The sequence below is a fragment of the Benincasa hispida genome, chromosome 5 (assembly GCF_027475165.1).
Source record: "Benincasa hispida cultivar pf3 chromosome 5, pf3_genome.v1.1, whole genome shotgun sequence".
NCBI classification, from domain to species: Eukaryota; Viridiplantae; Streptophyta; class Magnoliopsida; order Cucurbitales; family Cucurbitaceae; genus Benincasa; species Benincasa hispida.
This window is the reverse complement of record NC_143482.1, coordinates 19,473,130-19,491,723: the sequence shown is the minus strand read 5'-3', so window position 1 is coordinate 19,491,723 and position 18,594 is coordinate 19,473,130. Positions and strand designations below refer to the sequence as shown.

The window sequence follows — 18,594 nt, the reverse complement described above, 5'->3', positions numbered from 1 at the left end:
AATTGATAACTTATTTCTCGTCACCAGGCGCCACACACCTTCTCTTGGCCCGAGAGGAGTTCACACATAGTTGACTATGTTGTATTGTTCATTAAAGGAATCAGTGGTACTTAAGGAGTGAAATGTAACTATAGGGGAAAAACGGTAATTTGGCCCAGCTATACTTACGAGCATCTGTGAAGGGTCATCGTACTCATGATTGGTTATATCTGATGTATAAAGAAATATATCTGTGGTAAGAAGAGTTCAGCTGTTGGTCTTTAATGGAATGCCTGATAGTTAACAAATGGTGGATCTTGTGGCTAAAGAGTTTAGTCAGGTATTCACGCACCGTTGGAGCTTCGAGCCACAAGTTCATTAGGTCCCCTGGGTAGCTTGGATAAAGTCGAGAATCAGTGTTTGGGTTAATTTGAAATGTTTAAATTGACAAGAGGAAGTTTGATTATATATGATATAATTGGACTGGTTAATTATATATGATATAATTGTCTAAATGTATGAGATTCATTATTTTGGAGGAAATTAGATATAAATATGAATTATATCAAGTAGAGGAGAAAACTATAGTAGATATGTGATATCAAACTATAGGTTAAAAATATAATATGATTGTATTTATTAATATTTTAATTGGTTAATTATAAGATAATTAACCCAAAAATCACGTTCGGTCATGGGTTAGTGGGAATGCTTCAGTTATTGTAACCGATGAATTAAAATGAAATTGGTTTTCATTTTGAATCAGTCGTCCGAAAAAGATAGAAGAGCGTGCTGGTGAAAAGTAATTGATCGATTAAGTATTTCGAGAGCCTATACGATAGTCGCTCTACGCTTAGACGGCCGTCCAACTCGCGTCTAAACGATCGCACGCTAGTTCCTACACGATCAGATAGCTTCTCTAAACGATCATATAATGTGCTGAGTTTGCTAAACGATCGTTCAATAAAATCTACATAATTGTGTAATTTCTCCTAAACAATAAGCATCATGCTATATGATAGTGTCTTCTTCCCTCCCACTTGCTTATCGCCTACACGATCTCTTCTTCCTCCTTCCTTTACCAAATTCACCGAAGACCACACTTTAAGTTCTCACTCTAAGAATACCTAGGGCTCTTTTCTAGGGGTGTCGTCCCCGTGGTGTTCGTGTTCGTGCGGTTGTTTGAGCGGTTGTTGATTGGGTAGAGGTTTCCGTTGCATTAAGTTCCGAAGTTTGAAGAACGTCTTCAACTGGTATGGCAACTCTCTCCCTCGTTTATTTTGTTCAAAGCATGCATTTAATTGACAGCTCATTTGCATAACTGTATGTTTGAATGTATATTGTGTATTTCGGTCACTGTGAAATTGGAGTGATTCGAACGCGTTCATCGAACTCTTCGGTAAGAGATCCTTCGTTACGATCTGAGTGAGAACAAAGTTTTTGTTTCTACAAAGGTTATCTTCTTGGAAGAAGACCACATCAGGGATCATAAATCGTGAAGTAAGCTTGTTTTACATGAGACTTCTATTGAGACTACTGAGGGTTCAACAAGAGTTGTTGAATAGGCTGACAGATCAACAAGAGTTGTTGAGGTCGGTTCCTCTAGTCAACCATCTCAAGTTTTGAGACTGCCTCAACATAGTGGGAGGGTTATGAACCCAGCGAAACGCTACATGGGTTTGAATGAAGCTCAGAACATCATTTCTAATGATGGAGTCAAAGATCCATTATTTTTTAAGCAGGAAATGGAGGATGTTAACAAAGATGAGTGGATTAAGGCCATGAACCAGGAAATGGAGTCTATGTACTTCAATAATGTTCGGGAACTTGTGGAAAAACCTGATGGGTTAAAACCTAAGGGTGTAAGTAGATCTATAAGAGAAAACAAGGTGTAGATGGAAAGGTGCAAATGTTTAAGGCTAGACCCGTAGCAAAGAGTTATACCCAGGTCGAGGGAGTGGACTATGAGGAAACTTTCTCACCTGTTATCATGCTCAAGTCTATCAGGATACTTCTGTCCATTGCCACATTTTATGATTATGAGATATGGAAAATGGACTGATGATGAAAATTGGTGAATGCAATTATGTGATGCATGTCTTAAGATTATGCGTTGATACTCATGCATCGGTGGTCATGCATTGGAATGAAACTATGCGTTAACGAATGTATACGATGACCGTGCGTTCCCGTCACAAGTTTTCTTGTGCTCACGCCAAGTATAACGCGAATGCAAGTTTCTCGGGTGATCCGAGGTCGAACTCAGGGACTTGTAACTAAATGCTATGTGGTAATGTGTTTGCGGTAGATAAATAAAAGAATGATGGGGGTTATAAGCTAATAACTACTCCTACTCCTAACTAACAGACAAAGCATTGGAAGTATGAATGAGAGGAAGAGACATGACAACTGTTGACGCGTAGTAAATGCATGGAAAAATAGATAAAATGTGAAGATGTCTTCATCGCAACCCTAAGCTTGACCGCAAGGGCAACCTCAGCCAACACAAGCTATGCGATCATGCTACACACACTTGAGCCTAATTCTAGGAAGCATGTGATGTATATGCGATAGTGTCGAGAAGCCTATGCCTAAGCCTCCATAACCCGCTCAGTGCTCTCACACATAACCGTGATGACCACATACCACTGTATCCTACTTCTGGACGCATGCAATATCCTATCCGTAGGGTGCATACGCTGTGTAATAGCAAACGGAGCTTATTCCTAAGTTCCCCATTCTTGCTTATGCGTTCCAATCCGCTCTCTCGAGTCTTAGATTTGGGTTTTAGATTACTCTCTCAAGTATGCCTAAATGATGAATGATACACTCATAAGACAAGGTAACCACATAAACTTGGTTGATGTAAGATTATTCCTATCTCTAGTGAACACTTGCTTACATTGCTTAATGCGACCAACCACTTAGCCTCTCGGGCAGTTAGTCGTTGCTGACTTTACTCATAGATAAGCGTTGCATCTGCCTATAAACAGGCGTTGCTACAGCTTCACATTAAGCAAATAAGGTTTTCTCACAATACTCATGCAAAGCACACCTCCCGATGGTTTGCTACATACCTCATATTCCTATGCCGCATGATTAAGTATGTGATACTCTAACAGTCTCACTAAGTGATGTGATGAAAGTTAAGGATGCTAAGCAAAGAAAGATGGAGATGGAATCGAAGCAAACATAGAAATGCATTGAACACACAATGTATTAATTTCTTAATCCAAAATGTAGTGCAATACAATATAAGAACAGAAGAGAAAATGAAAGGACCAGTTGGAAGCAATGTCCTGCTTCCAGCGGATGTGTGTCAAGGCTGTCGGTGGTGCCATGGAAAGGCGGTGGAGCTGACTCTCTCGAGATCTAACTCCGGTGAAGGCTCCATGTTGGCTTTTTGGCACTTATTCTCAAATTAATTAATTTTAATTAATTAATCAATCAATGTTTAGATGATAACACACTCAATTTTTAATTACTGAAAATCTTAGTATTTTAATATGTCTATAGCGTAGAGCTCGGAACGACGATTCCAACACCTCTTGAATCACTCAAATCGGAGCTAAAATGAAGACGATATGACCGAAACAAGTCTATAGAGAAAATACAGTGATGGATGACGTGGCATAACCAGACCATTTGCATGTAGACATGTGGCAGCATATTGGTTGAATGGTGGATCATTAAGAGATTAACATATGATGAACTTTTGATTTTTGGATTGATTTAACATAAAAAAAAAATTAAATTTAAAAGGAAAATAAATTTAATATTATTTTATGTTTATGTCTAACGGCTAGTTTTTTACACATGGTATGTTTTTTATTTTCGGATTGACTTTAAGAGAATGAGTTTAGAAAGAAAATGAATTAAAAGGAAAATGAATTTAATATTATTTTATGTTTGTGTCTAACGGCTAGTTTTTGACACATGGTATGTTTTTTTTTTATTTTTTGGATTAATTTTAAAAAGAAAATGAATTTCAAAAGAAACGGAATTTAATATTATATTTTGTTTGTATCTAACAACTAGTTTGGTTTAAAATTTCTACCATTGACTTTTCTTTTCCAAAATCCAATGGTCCAAATTAATTGTGGTTTCTAAAAATTTTTCCATCTCTATATAAACCATCTTCCTCTCCAAATTTTAAACTAACAAATTTTACATTTCATAATCCTCCAAAACTCAAAAGTTTCATTGTTGCTCTCTCTAAATTCCCAATTTTTTTTTTATCTTATTCTTGAGAGAGTGTTATTGTATTGTGAGGGTAAATTTGTTGAGTGCTTAAACATGTAAATACACTTTAGTGATAGTTGTATTGTGTTCTTCAAAAATTCCAACATTTGTAACGGTTTGATCCTAAACCGTGGAAAGGATCGGATTTGCTCTTGAACCTGTAAAAGGAGCGGTGGTGTAATGGTTGGGCTCTAATCCATGGAAAAAGTCAGAAAGATTTTATTTAAATTCCCAAGAGGCGCTTAGGGAGTAGAGTAGGTCGAGTTTGACCGAACCACTATAAAAATTACGGTGTCTTCTTCTCTAACTCTTTCTTTTTTTATTTTTGCAATTAATTTAAGCAATTTATTGTATGTTTTAGTTTGTTCTTATTTATTTGCTAAAATTTGATAGAATTAAATTATCACACTTTTTGTCATCTTATTTATTGCATAAATTGAATTTTTCTTATTATTTATAAAAAGTGTATTAATTAGTTTAATTGGGTTAATTTAGAAAAAAAGTTTAATTAAACCCTATTCACCCCCCTCTAGGGTTGCCATATCGTTCCAACACTCCGGTTGTCACTCGGAATGGATGAAGAAGATATAGAACTCTCAAGCTTTCTTCTAACACTTTAGTCTGGATCACAAGGATCCATCCGAAGGTAGGAAACATTGGATGGAAACCTTGGATGTCTAAAGTTATGCTCAGCGGCTTCTATTTATAGAGCTTGATCGCTGATAGCATTAATGGACCTGCTCTAATTTTGACATTCGTGGCGCGTTGGTCCTTTTCTGAATCTCAACTGCTAACGACGTGGTAGGTGAAATGTCAACATCATCTTTTGATTTTCTCAAGATATGCGTTGATGCTTCCATTCCACCAACCTTGCAGTAATCCTGCTATTATGGTTATCATTGTGTGCCTGCAATCTTGAAATGACCGCATTCACTTGATTATCGAAACTTCTACACGATGACCGCAATCGCTTGACGATCGCAACTCCTATGCGATGGACGCATGCGGTCGATTACAGCAACACCCATGCGTTGTACGTATGCATCCGTTTGTGATGGAAATTTCTCCACTTACGGTCGTCTATGCAATAGCCTGGCTTCTACGTCTACGTCCGATTCCTGTGTTAGCTACAAAGATAGACAATTGAACGTATAATAACGCATAATAGTGGGTTAGTCGAGATTCTTTATGCTGAACGACGCATACTCATTTTCTCATGAATTTCTAACATAATTGCCACATATTCTGCTTAACAGCCTTTATAATTCTAAATAAAAGGCCAAAGATGACGTACATTTCTATATGTCATCATGGACGTCAAGACTGCCTTTCTTAATGGTAATCTTGAGGAGACCATCTACATGGCTCAACCAGAGGGGTTCGTAGTTCCAGATCAAGAACAAAGAGTTTGCAAGCTTAATAGGTCCATTAATGGGCTGAAACAAGCATCTAGATCATGGAACATTAGATTTGACAGTGTGGTCAAATTGTTTAGCTTTGATCAAAACGTTGATGAGCCTTGTGTTTACAAGAAGATCATCAACAGCTCAGTAGCTTTCCTGGTACTCTATGTGGATGATATTTTACTAATTAGGAATGATGTAGGGTTTCTGACTGACACCAAAAAGTGGCTAGCCGCTAGTTCCAAATGAAATATTTGGGTGAGGCGCAGTATGTTCTAGGGATCCAGATCATTCGGGATCGTAAAAGCAAGAGGTTAGCCTTGTCTCAAGCATCGTACATAGAACAAATGTTGATCAGGTACAGGATGCAGGATTCTAAGAGCAGTTTGTTACCCTTCAGGCATAGAATCGTATTGTCTAATGATCAATGTCCTAAAACATTTCAACCATGAGACGGTTTCCCTATGCTTCAGCTATTGGAAGCTTAATGTATGGAATGTTGTGTACCAAACCCAAAATTTACTATGCTGAAGGGATTGTCAGTTATTATCAGTCCAGTCCAGGATTAGATCACTAGACAGTGGTCAAAACGATCCTTAAATATCTTCAGAGAATAAGGGACTACATGCTTCTGTCTGGAGATACGGATTTGATCCTTACAGGATACATAGACTCTAAATTTTAGACTGATAGAGATTCTCGTAAATTGACTTCAGGGTCAGTGTTCACTCTGAATGAAGGGGTTATAGTGTGGCGAAGCATCAAGCAAGGATACATCACGGACTCCACTATGGAAGCTAAATACATAGCCGCTTGTGAAATAGCTAAGAAGGTTATTTGGCTGAGGAAATTCCTTACAGATTTGGAAGCTATTCTAAATATGGATTTTTCGATCACTCTCTATTGTGATAATAGCGAGGTTGTGACAAATTCAAAGGAAACTTGGAGTCATCGTAGAGCAAGCATATCGAATGGAAATAACGCTTGATCAGGGAGATTGTGCAACGTGGTGATGTGATAGTCACGAAGATCGTGTCGGAGCACAACGTTGTTGATCCAGTTACAAAGGCTCTCACGGCTAAACTGTTCAAGGGTCAAATAGAAAGTCTGGGTCTACAGGACATGTGGTATTTTGTCTAGGGCAAGTGGGAGATGATATTAGGGTATAGAGTATGCTTTAGTTTATTTTATATTGTACTTGTATTTTTCATGTATTGTACATTACTCTCCCGAGGCATTAAGACAAGTGGGAAATTATTGGGATTGGTGTCCTAATTCTCCTGGAGTCTTGTAGTTTCTAAACTATACACATTGTTATGAATAAAATAATAGTTATTTTATTTGACGTTTACTCATATCCAATAAATAAATTTTCATGGTTATTGTATGAAAACTTAAGCATGTATATGAGATATATAAGTAGATCATGCCTTAAGTAATAACCTAAAAAGGTCTGTAATATAAAGATTAAGGACAGATACCTGATCTTGGTAACACTATGGATACGGCCCGCTTTGTAGAGGTTTGTAAGTATTGTGAACTACAACTGATGGTAGATCCTGACCATTCATATGGAGACATGCGAGCGGGGGTATCCTATATAAAAAGTTTATATAAGACCAAACCACAAGATGATTCGTCTCTAACGTCGTTCATGTGGAGACATGCGATCATCTTGTCTTATGTATGCGTCATTCACCCTTTAGAGATACTTGAGAAAGTAGTCTAAAGAAAGAATCTAGACTTGAGAGAGTCAGGTTAGAATCTAGGCTTGAGAGAGTCAGATTAGAACCGCTTAAGCAAGAGATCGTAACTTAGACATAAATTATGTTTGCTACTACGCATCGCATGCACCATGGAAATAGGATATGAGAATATGCGGTCACCTTGTGTATGTATGCATCATTCATCAACGCATAGACAAGAATAGAGGCTTAGACATAAGTCCTATCGACATTATCATATACATCGCATGCATCCTAGAAATAGGAACTAGGGCATTTGCATTGAGAGATGATATGCTGTTGTGTGTGTGTAGCATGATCTCATAACTTGAACGCAATCTTAGGAAGTGATAGCTAAATCCCTTCTCAACTCGTTCATCGCATACTCATTGTAATTCTCAATTTCATTGACTATTTACTCGAATCTGTTGCATAGGAAATATACTTAATCAAAACACCATCCAACTTATTTATTTTTTCCACCACAAAGGAATCACATTTACTGTCACATAGTAACTCAGTAGTCCCTATGTTCGACCCTGGACTTACCAGGAAACTTAGTGAGATTTATACTTGGGTTTTACTAGGAAAACTTGCATGTTCAATGCATAACTCATCACTGCAAACATACGTCATAATCGCATCACATTTACAACGCATCAAGTTTTTGGCGCCGTTGCTGATAACGAGCAGAAATGCACATTATTACGGCACAAAGTCATAAAACCATGCAGGATTGCGATGGTAAAAATATACAATATTGCATCCAAAAGCATTAAGTTCACAACATTGCAATCGCAGGCATCCATCGCATTAAAACAGCTAACTTATGTAATTTATGCAGGAAAATGCGTTGATGCAAGGTGGAAATGCGATTCGAAGAAATCATCGTCCGAGCGCATTAAAAGATTGCGGCCGTAAGGCTATGCGATCATTTGCACTCGCGAATATCTGCTTAAGAAAGTGGCTGCATAGAGCCGGCACATCAAGGTGGGCACCTCTAAGTGAAAGCTTAATAAATCACGATGGGACAGAAAACTGATGACGGTCGATTTTGAATTAAGTTGACCAGCCGTTAACGACCTACTATAGCAAGTAAACTCAACTTTTCGATGACCATTATTCAGCACATCAAACAGAGAATTAATGCCATCCCATCAGTGCAATCATAAAAGAGAAGAAGTTTTTCACCCTGAAGCTTTATATATACCGCAAAACACCTTCAATGAAGGAGTTTGTTCAGTTCGCCTAGTTTTAGAGTTCACCATATAGACGATAGTTAGCCTTGTTTTTAGTTTTCTTATACTTAGAAGGCGGAAGTGAGAGAAGGGAAAAGATGCCAGAAGATTGACCTGTCAGCTCCAGAGAGTGCCAAGGAGCGTGGAAAACAAAGAGAGGGCCGATTCTTGCGAGAGCAAGAATATATTTTGAGCAGAGTAGAGAAGAATAGTGTAAAAGCCTCGGGAAGAAGAAATTACTACTGGGCTCTTTATTCTTATTCCACATTGTCATTCTGTACTTCGATTATATATTTATAGAATGGTACTTGTTTATCTACATCTATTCACTCTCTTTAAAATACGCATGAGTAGCTAAATCTATCGAATGGGTTGAGAAGTACTTAGCTAACAGGACCTAGGATCTTCATTGCATGTGATCATCTTGTCTTATGTTGCGTCCAACACCTTTTAGAGCTACTCGAGAGAGAGTCTAAAGAAAGAACCTACGACTTGAGAGAGCTAAATTAGAATCTAGACTTGAGAGAGCAAGATTAGATCTGTATAAGCAAGAGATAGGGACTTAGAGATAGGCTCTGTTTGCCAACATGCATCGCATGCACCCTAGAGATAGGTTATGGTAGTATGCGGTCGCCTTGTATATATGTGTGTCATTCGTCATCGCATAGACAAGAATAGAGGCTTAAATGTAAGTCCTATAGACATCATCGCATATAGTGCATGCGTTCTAAAACTAGAAGCCATAGCATTTGCATTTAATTTTTATTGTATGTGTGTAGCATAATCGCATAACATGAACGCAACCCTAAGAAGTGTTAGCTAAACCCCTTCTTAACCCATTCGCCGCATACTCATCGCATCTTTTATAATATTGACTCTTTTCTCAACTCTGCCTCATACATGTTATACTGTAAACAACAAACCAACCAACTCCTTGATTTAAGTTTTACCCCAAAGTGATCTAAAAATTACCATCGCATATTGTTTTCCTTAGTCCCTGAGTTTGACCCTAAGCTTACCAGGCAACTCAGTAGGATTTATACTTGGATCTTGCTAAGAAAACTTGCATGCTTAACGCATTTTCCACTGTCGCATACATTTCCATTATTTCATCGCATAACATCACGCATCAAGTTGTCGGGCACTACGACAGTACATATTGTGCTAATAGTAACTTTTTTATTTTCTTTGCAGCTTTTGACCTCTATGCACTGCCATTCCTTTGGAAAGGGAAGAAGTAGGTGAGCAAAGGACACGTTCCTGAGCCCACTACGACCCAGAGATTGAAAGAATGTTTTGAAGAAGACAGAGAGAAAACCACTGACAACAACAAGAGAGAAATCCCAATATGGCAAAACAACCGGAAGAAAGAGCAGCAAACGCAAACAATATCATGGCAAACCTCATTCTCATGGCGAACAACCGCAATAGACCCATCTGGGACTATGCATCGCCCAACCTCTATGATTTCTCCCCAGGAATCATGAGGCCAGCTTTGGACGAATCAAGGTTTGAGATGAAGCCGGTTATGTTGCAGATGATTCAGACGGCCGGACATTTTGGTGGAAGGGGTGGCAAGGATTCGCACGCCCATCTCCGGAGTTCATTGAAATCTGTAACACTTTTGTGTTACCAAACATATCAGCTGAGAAGTTCGACTAACATTGTTCCCATTTTCGCTGGGCGATCAGGCAAGGAAATGGGCGTATTCTCTCAAACCAGGAGAGATAACCTTGTGGGAACAAGTAGTAAAAAAGTTCATGAAGAAATACTTTCCCCCTACCGAGAACGCAAGAAGGAGCAAGTTGATTACAAATTTTGAACAGGAAACTGACGAATCGCTCAACGATGCCTGGGCGAGGTTTAAGAGATTGGTGCGAGATTGTCCGCACAATGGCTTACCTGACTGTCTCCAGATGGAGATATTTTATCACTATTTGAACCTTACATCACAGACGGTTGCCAATGCGGCAGCAGCTGGTGGTCTACTTGACAAAACGTACAATGAGGCTAAAAATATCCTTGATCGCATTTCGAAGAATCAAGAAGATTGGTGCGAAAGCGATCAACGATTAAAAATTCGAGAAGGTGACGCAAACAATTGGGCCATCGCATCTTTATAAAATCAAATGAATGTGATGATGAATCTAATACAGAGCATCACAATTAACAGTCGTGGAATGCAAAGAGGGTAGGTCAACGCAATCGCTCAGACAAGCACGAGTTGTGCCACTTGTGGAGAAGCGCATCCGATAGAAGAATGCCCAAGGAACCCGCAGTCAATACTTCATAAAGAACAACCCTTTCTCTGATACATACAACCCCGGGTGGAGGAACCACCCCAATTTCGTGTGAAAAAATAATAAACAAAGTTATCAATCTATGGTGCAAAAAGAAGGACTGCCAGGATTTTTCCCGCAAACGAATGGTCAACCGCAACATTACGGCAGCAGCTCGCAAGCATCGCCATCATCCTCTCTGGAGAACCTATTAAAGCAGTACATTGAAAAGAACGAGACGATCCTCCAGAATTAGACGACTTCTATCCATAATCTTGAAATCCAAATAGGACAGATTGCGAGTAAGCCTAAAAATAGACCACAAGGGATGTTGCCAAGCTCAATTGAGCTCCCTCGCAACCCGAGGAACACAGGAAAGGAACAATGCCTAGCAATCTTCTTGCTAAGTGGAAAGACAGCAGTGGAAGAAGGAAAAGAACCCACCAAAACCAACCCTTTTATTAATGCGATGGAACCCAAGAACCCAAGCCTCTAGAACATGAAAATGGACCAGAAGTTGCGTCCACCTCCAAGCCTCTAGAACATGAAACAGAAGAAGTACAGCTACCACCATTTCCACAAAGATTGAAAAAGAAGTAGGATGATGAAGGAAAGATCGCTACGATGGCAGTAACACAAAGATCAAACACTGAAATCCCACCGAAGATGTGCGACCCAAGAAGCTTCACGATACCCTACTCAATTGGAGGGGTTTACATCAGTTAAGCACTATGCGATCTTATGGCGAGTATAAATTTAATACCACTCTCAATTTTCAAACAATTGAATGTGGCAAAACTAATGCCCACGACAGAGATTCTTCAACTTGTGGACAGGTCCCGAGTGCACCTTGAGGGAGAGTTGAAGGATGTCTTGGTCTCAATTGATAAATTCATTCTATCAGTAGACTTCATCATTCTGGATCATGAAGCGGACGAAGATATGTCCATCATATTGGGACGACCATATCTATCAACTGGACGTGCTCGAATTGATGTGCACAAGGGAGAAATCGTGATGAGCATTAATGGGAAGAAGCTCCGGATTGAGGCAATCAAGATCCTAGAAGATCAAGAAAAGGAGAGAAAATCTCTGTGGACGTAAAAATTCCAGATTGAAGAAGAAACAAGTGGTCCCTGTGATCATATTCGATGCAAACTCATCAAGGACGCATTTTTTTGAAGTATCCTTTTGATATCTTTATTCCACGAACTTACTTTACCTTTTTGTACAAACACTACTCTTTAAAATTATCAACTCTGTCGTTCATATTTTTTTACCCTCTTCATTTTTTTAGCAACGATTGCGGTGGAGCTACGCGATAACCTAAAAACACGCGACCAGCTCCTTCAGCCCATCGCAATCGAGGAGTCACCCCGCCGCAAAGAAGTATGCAATCACAAATGATGCGGGCAACAGAGCAAATTTAGGGGTTGTATCTTTCTTTGACTTTTTTATTCTAAATTTTGCACTCTCGCATTTTATTTTAACATTACTAATTTATCATCGCATCCTCTTTAGTTTGGCGCAATCATTGAATTTTGATTACTTTATTCAGTCACCGCAACTTTTTTCCATACCAATTATGATTTCAATGATGAAACGCATGCCATTATTTCTCATCGCATGTACTAGAATCAACTTAATTTCAGGATGGTCAATTCATGAAACATTTCTAGAAGTTAGTGGCCCACTAGCTTTTTTTCAAAATGATTTTTACAAAACTTCCTAAGAGCATCGCATGAATCATTTAAGTCTATTAGCAATGAGGATATTGCTGCGTTTAAATTTGGGGGTGCCAGTATTTATTTTCAACCTTGCTACTTTTAGACATTTGAAAAAAAATCTTAATGTTGAGATTGGATCCTACTCGTAGTTGGATGTCCGCATGACATCCTTGGGGGCAAGCCAAAACGAAGGTGAGAATTGTGATCAACGCATAAATCAAGTGATCGCAACTCCGTAGCCAAATAAAATGGGCATGAGTTTAGACTGAGAAAGAGCGTCTTGCTCTTAGTTGGATGCTTGCATGACACTCGTGGGGGCAAGCTAAAACGAAGGCTAGGCACTTGAATCAGCTCAAGGTCACAAAAAGAATATCTAAACTGCGCAAGGATAAAAATCATTTGGAAACATCCCGATTGGAAAAAAGTTTTGAAATAAATCATGCGATGTCCTAGAAACAAGTAAAGTCTTTTTGAAGGTTAAGCTTGCGGTCCCTAAGTATTAGAAATATTTTAAGAAGAGACTAGGATAGAAATTAAGAAGATTTTGGTTCATAAAATTTGAATAAGGCACCTCGAGAAATCTAGGTAGGAAAAAGGCGGCTGACTCTCTAAAGAAAATCTTTAGTTTATGCTTGAGAACAAGCATTGTTTTAAATTTGGGGGTGTGATAACGAAAAGAAATGCACGTTATTATAGTGCAAATAAGTAAAACAATGAGGGAATACAACGGTAAAAATATACAAAATCATGTCCAAAAGCGTTAAACTGAGAATATTGCAATCGCATGCGCCCATCGCATAAAAGCAGCTAATCTACTTATTTTATGGAGGAAAAATGCATTGGCGCAAGTAAAATCGCGATCGCAAAGTCATGCGATCGTATGTGCACGCAAGAAGTTGCTCAAGAAGGTGGTCGCATAAAGACAGCGCATCAAGGTGAAAGCTTAATAAATCATGATGGGATGGAAAACTGAGGACGGTCGAATCCGAATTTAGTTGACAAGCCATTAACGACACACTGTAGTAAGTACGCTCAACTTTTCGGTGAACATTAATCGGCCCATCAAAGCAGAAGATTTAATGACCGCTCATCATTGCAATCATTAGAGAGAAAAGCTTCTCATTCTTAGACAGCTCGAAAGACTACCGGAAGCGTGTCAAGAGGAGAGAGGGCCAACACTTGCGAAAGCAAGGATATTCTTCTGGGCAGAGTTGGAGTGAAAAAACAGTGTAAAAGGCCACGGGAAGCAAGACATTGCTACCGGGCTTCTTATCTCTATATTCTATTGTTATTCTGTATTTTGCATTTAATTTATAGACAATGGAAATCACATTTCAACTTATGTTCAATCTCTCCATACATCGCATGAGTAGCTAAATTACCGAATGGGCTGAGAAGTACTGAGCTATCATGACCTAAGATTTTCACTTTATGCGATCATCTTGTCTTATGTATGCGTCATTCACCCTTTAAAGATACTTGAGAGACTAGTCTAAAGAAAGAATCTAGACTTGAGAGAGTCAGGTTAGAATCTAGGCTTGCGAGAGTTAGATTAGAACCGCATAAGCAAGAGATCGAAACTTAGACATAAGTTCTGTTTGCTATTACGCATCCATGCACCCTAGAAATAGGATATGATAATATGTGGTCACCTTGTGTATGTATGCATCATTCATCAATGCATAGACAAGAATAGAGGCTTAGACATATGTCCTATCAACATTATCGTATACATCGAATGCGTCCTAGAAATAGGAACTATGGCATTTGCATTGAGAGATGATATGTTGTTGTGTGTGTAGCATGATCGCATAACGTGAACGCAATCTTAGGAAGTGTTAGCTAAATCCCTTCTCAACCCGTTCATCATATACTCATTATAATTCTCGATTTCATCAACTCTTTACTCGAATCCGTCGCATAAGAAATATACTTAATCAAAACACCATCCAACTTATTTGTTTTTTCCACCACAAAGGAATCACATTTACTGTCGCATAGTAACTCAGTGTAATCCCTGTGTTCGACTCTGGACTTACCAGAAACCTAGTGAGATTTATACTTGGATTTTACTAGGAAAACTTGCATGTGCAACGCATAACTCATCACCGCAAACATACGTCATAATCGCATCACATTTACAACGCATCAATTATCGCCTTGTTGATTGGTTGATATGGACATAAAATATATCCGTAGTAAGAAGAGTGTAGCTGTCGATCTTTAGTAGAGTGCTTGACAATTAACAGATGGTGAATCCTGTGGCTAAAGAGTTTAGTCAGTTATTTACATACCGTTGGAGCTTCAGCTACAGGTCCATAAAGTCCCCTTGGTAGCTCAATGGATTTAAGTTGAGAATCAATTCTTGATGTTGATTTGAAATGTTCAAATTGACAAGAGGAAATTTGATTATATATGATATAATTGGTGTGATGTATGAGATACATCAAGTGAAAGATTATTTAAATGTGATTTACATTAAGTACCATAAAATAGAAAAAGAGCTATGGTTTATATGTTTCATGAGATGAAATATTAAAACTATAGGTTATGAATATAATATGGTAAGTTGGTTATCATATGTATTTATAATAACATTAATTATTGGATAATTATCTTCTTTTCTCTAATAACCAATTGAGTGGGAGGTTATTGGTGTTTTTATGGTAACCGTGAGATAAAAGGAAAAATATATTCCTAAATTTAGAAGAGTTGCTTAACTCGAAAAGTACTCACGGAATGCTGTCAAGTGAAATGGTTTCACTAAACGATAGCTCATGGAGAGATTAAACGATCGTGGAGTGTTACTATACGATAGTTCACTTAGGTGGTCGTAGCTAAACGATCGTAGGCCATTGTCTATACGATAAGCTACCTTATTCTACATGATTGAGCATTGTCTACATGATAGACACTTCTCATATCCCACTTGCTCAATCTTCTACACGATTGTTGTTCCTCCAGTCTCTGCCTCTAACCAAGTCCATATGGAGCCCACACTTCTGGATTCTCACACCGAGAATACCAAGGTAACCATTGTTGTGGCATCCTCATTCAACTCGACTGAGTTCGAGGTTTTGGAGGTCATTCGTTGTGTGTTCGCGGTGTTCGTGTGGTGGTTGTTGTTAATCATTTTATGTTGCAGTCGTTGTGTTCAAGCGTCCGTGTATTATTTTCTTGGAGACTGAACGAGTGTTCGTGACCGAGGGAGTGTGAAGAATGAGTCTTCAAAGGTATGTATTTGTTATCCTTTGATTATCTAAAGCATGCTGTAATTTCATATTGTGCATGACCTGTTAGTTTCCATTTCTTATACTGTCATTATATATGTTCAATATCGAATGGAATTTGGAACGATTATTTCGCTGCTCGTGGAAATCCTCATGTCTGATTTCCTTAAAAAACAAATATCTAGATCCTGAAATATAAGATTTGACACTGCGATCAATCTTACAGCTTTGAAAGAATATTGAGAACCTTGTGTTACAAGAAGATAGTCAAACAAAATTGTAGCTTTATTGGTTCTTTATGCTGATGATATCTTGCTCATTGGGAATGAGATAAGTTTTCTTGCTGATGTAAAAAGATGGCTAGCATCGCTATTTCAAATGAAAGATTTGGGAGATGCTCAGTACATTCTTGGAACCCAAGTTATTCGAAACTACAAGAACAAAACGCTAGCATTATCTCAAGCATCTTATATTGACAAAATATTGTCAAGATATATATGCAAAATTCCAAAAAGAGTATATTACCTTTTAGACATGGAATTCATTTGTCAAAGGAACAGTGTCCTAAGACACCTCAAGAGGTTGAAGAAATGAAAAGAATTCCATATGCATCAGTAGTTGGGAGCCTAATGTACGCTATGTTATGTATACGTCCTGACATATGCTTTACAGTTGGAATTGTCAGTAGGTTTCAGTCTAACCCGTGACACAGTCATTGGACTATTGTTAAAAACATCCTCAAGTATCTCCAGAGAGCGAGGGATTATATGCTCGTGTATGGGCCTAAGGATTTGATCCTTATGGGATACACTGATTCTGATTTTCATACTTATGTAGATTCTAGAAAATCTACTTCAGGATCGGTTTTCACTCTTAATAGAGGAGTTATAGTGTGGAGAAGCATCAAGCAGAGTTATATAGCTGACTCCACAATAGAAGTTGAATATGTAGCTGCATGTGAAGCAACTAAAGAAGTAGTATGGCTATGCAAGTTCCTGGATAGATTTGGAAGTGGTTCCAACTACACATCTGTCTATCACCCTATTTGTGATAAAAGTTGAGCAATTTCCAATTCAAAGGAATCAAGAAGCCACAAACAGGAAAAATATATCGAGAGAAAGTACCATCTCATCAGGGAGATGGTACACCGAGGAGATGTGATAGTCACAAAGATAGCCTCTGAAGATAATCTTATTGATCCTTTTACGGATGCCCTGTCAGCTAAAGTGTATGAGGGCAACGTGGTCAAACTAGGACTACAAGCTTCATAATCTAGGGCAAATGGGAGAATGTCAAGGATATATAGTTATGCCCTACTTTATTGTATTTTCTCTCTACTTTCTCAACATTGTAAACATTATATATTTGTATATATTTGTAACTCACTGGAGTATTAGTCTAAGTGGGATATTGTTGGGAATGTCCTAAAACTCGCAGTTCGTAAATGTTGGAAACATATTATATTTATCAATAAAAGTATTATTGAGTTTTCATTCAATAAAATATTATTGATATTGCATTCTATTATAAAAATCCAATAAACAAATCCATGGCTATAATATGAATATTTTAACTTTATATGGAGACATAAAAGTGGATCCAGTTTTAGTATATAGCAAAAATGGTCTATAAGTATATGGATGAGATTGGGTACCTTGTCCTGGTGACACTATTGGATGTAGCCCACTTTGTATTTTGATACAAATGATGTGATCCCAAAATCATTCATATGGAGACATGCAAGTGGAGGCATCCTATGCAAAGGATGTTTGCATAAGATCGGACCTCGTAATAGTCATTTTGTTTATAATGACCATTTACTGTTAAACTAACTTTTTTTTTCAAATTGGATGACCTAGGGTAACTCGATCTTAATTCTGAGCTAACTATGAACTCTTGTTTATTCGGGATTATCATTTGATCTGTATAGGTGTGAGTAGTCCAACAACATTGCTCAATAAGCCTACCATTTTGGGGATAAGACCTGATAGATAACTGAGGACATAGTCCTACAAGATGGAATTCACTCCTACCCATTTTAGAGTTAGCAAATAGGTTGTTCTCTTAAGTACTGATTCCTAGTCTTGAACGACGGGGCCCCGCCCTCTTGTGATCGAAAGGGTCATGGTTTATTAGTTGGACTATAAACCAATTGTTCAATAGAGGATCAGTGGAAGCTTAAGAAGCAAGATGTATTTATAGGGGTAAAACAGTAAATTTGACTTAGCTGTAAATATGAATAACTTGTGAATAATCAGCTTACTAATTATAGTTAAAGTGAAAAAAAAATATATCTATAGTGAGGAGAGTGCCACTATCAACCTATAGTAGTGTATCTCAGTAATTAATGAATATTGATTAAATCGATTTAAAGAGTTTAGCCGATTAATCTCAAAATCATTAGAGCTCATGATTTGTAGATCCATAAGGTCCCTCTACTAGCTTGTAAAATTATATCTTGGATTAACGAATTGAGAAGATTTGAAATGTTCAAAATCGAAATTAGGGTTTTGAATTTGAAGTGTTCAAATTCAATTTAAGGTTTGGTTAATTATATTTGATATAACTAAACGTTTAAATTTATCAAAATTAAACATAAATTAGAGAGTTTACAATATTTTAGTATTGATTTAAATATTGATTAATATGAACAGGATTCATATATAAATTAGGTATTCAATTAATTTAATATTTGATATTAAATTATTATTCAAAATTTTAGAATCGAAATTATATATATTTGATTTAATTTCGAATTAAATCAAAAATTTT

The 18,594-nt window shown here is 37.7% G+C and overlaps 1 non-coding gene across 1 annotated transcript; it reads right to left on the bottom strand.

The window, feature by feature from the left end:
• Positions 1 to 10,379: 10,379 nt before the first annotated feature.
• Positions 10,380 to 10,486, bottom strand: LOC120078836 (small nucleolar RNA R71). Its single transcript, XR_005482117.2, has one exon. It is a non-coding gene; the product is annotated as a small nucleolar RNA R71 (small nucleolar RNA).
• Positions 10,487 to 18,594: the final 8,108 nt, after the last annotated feature.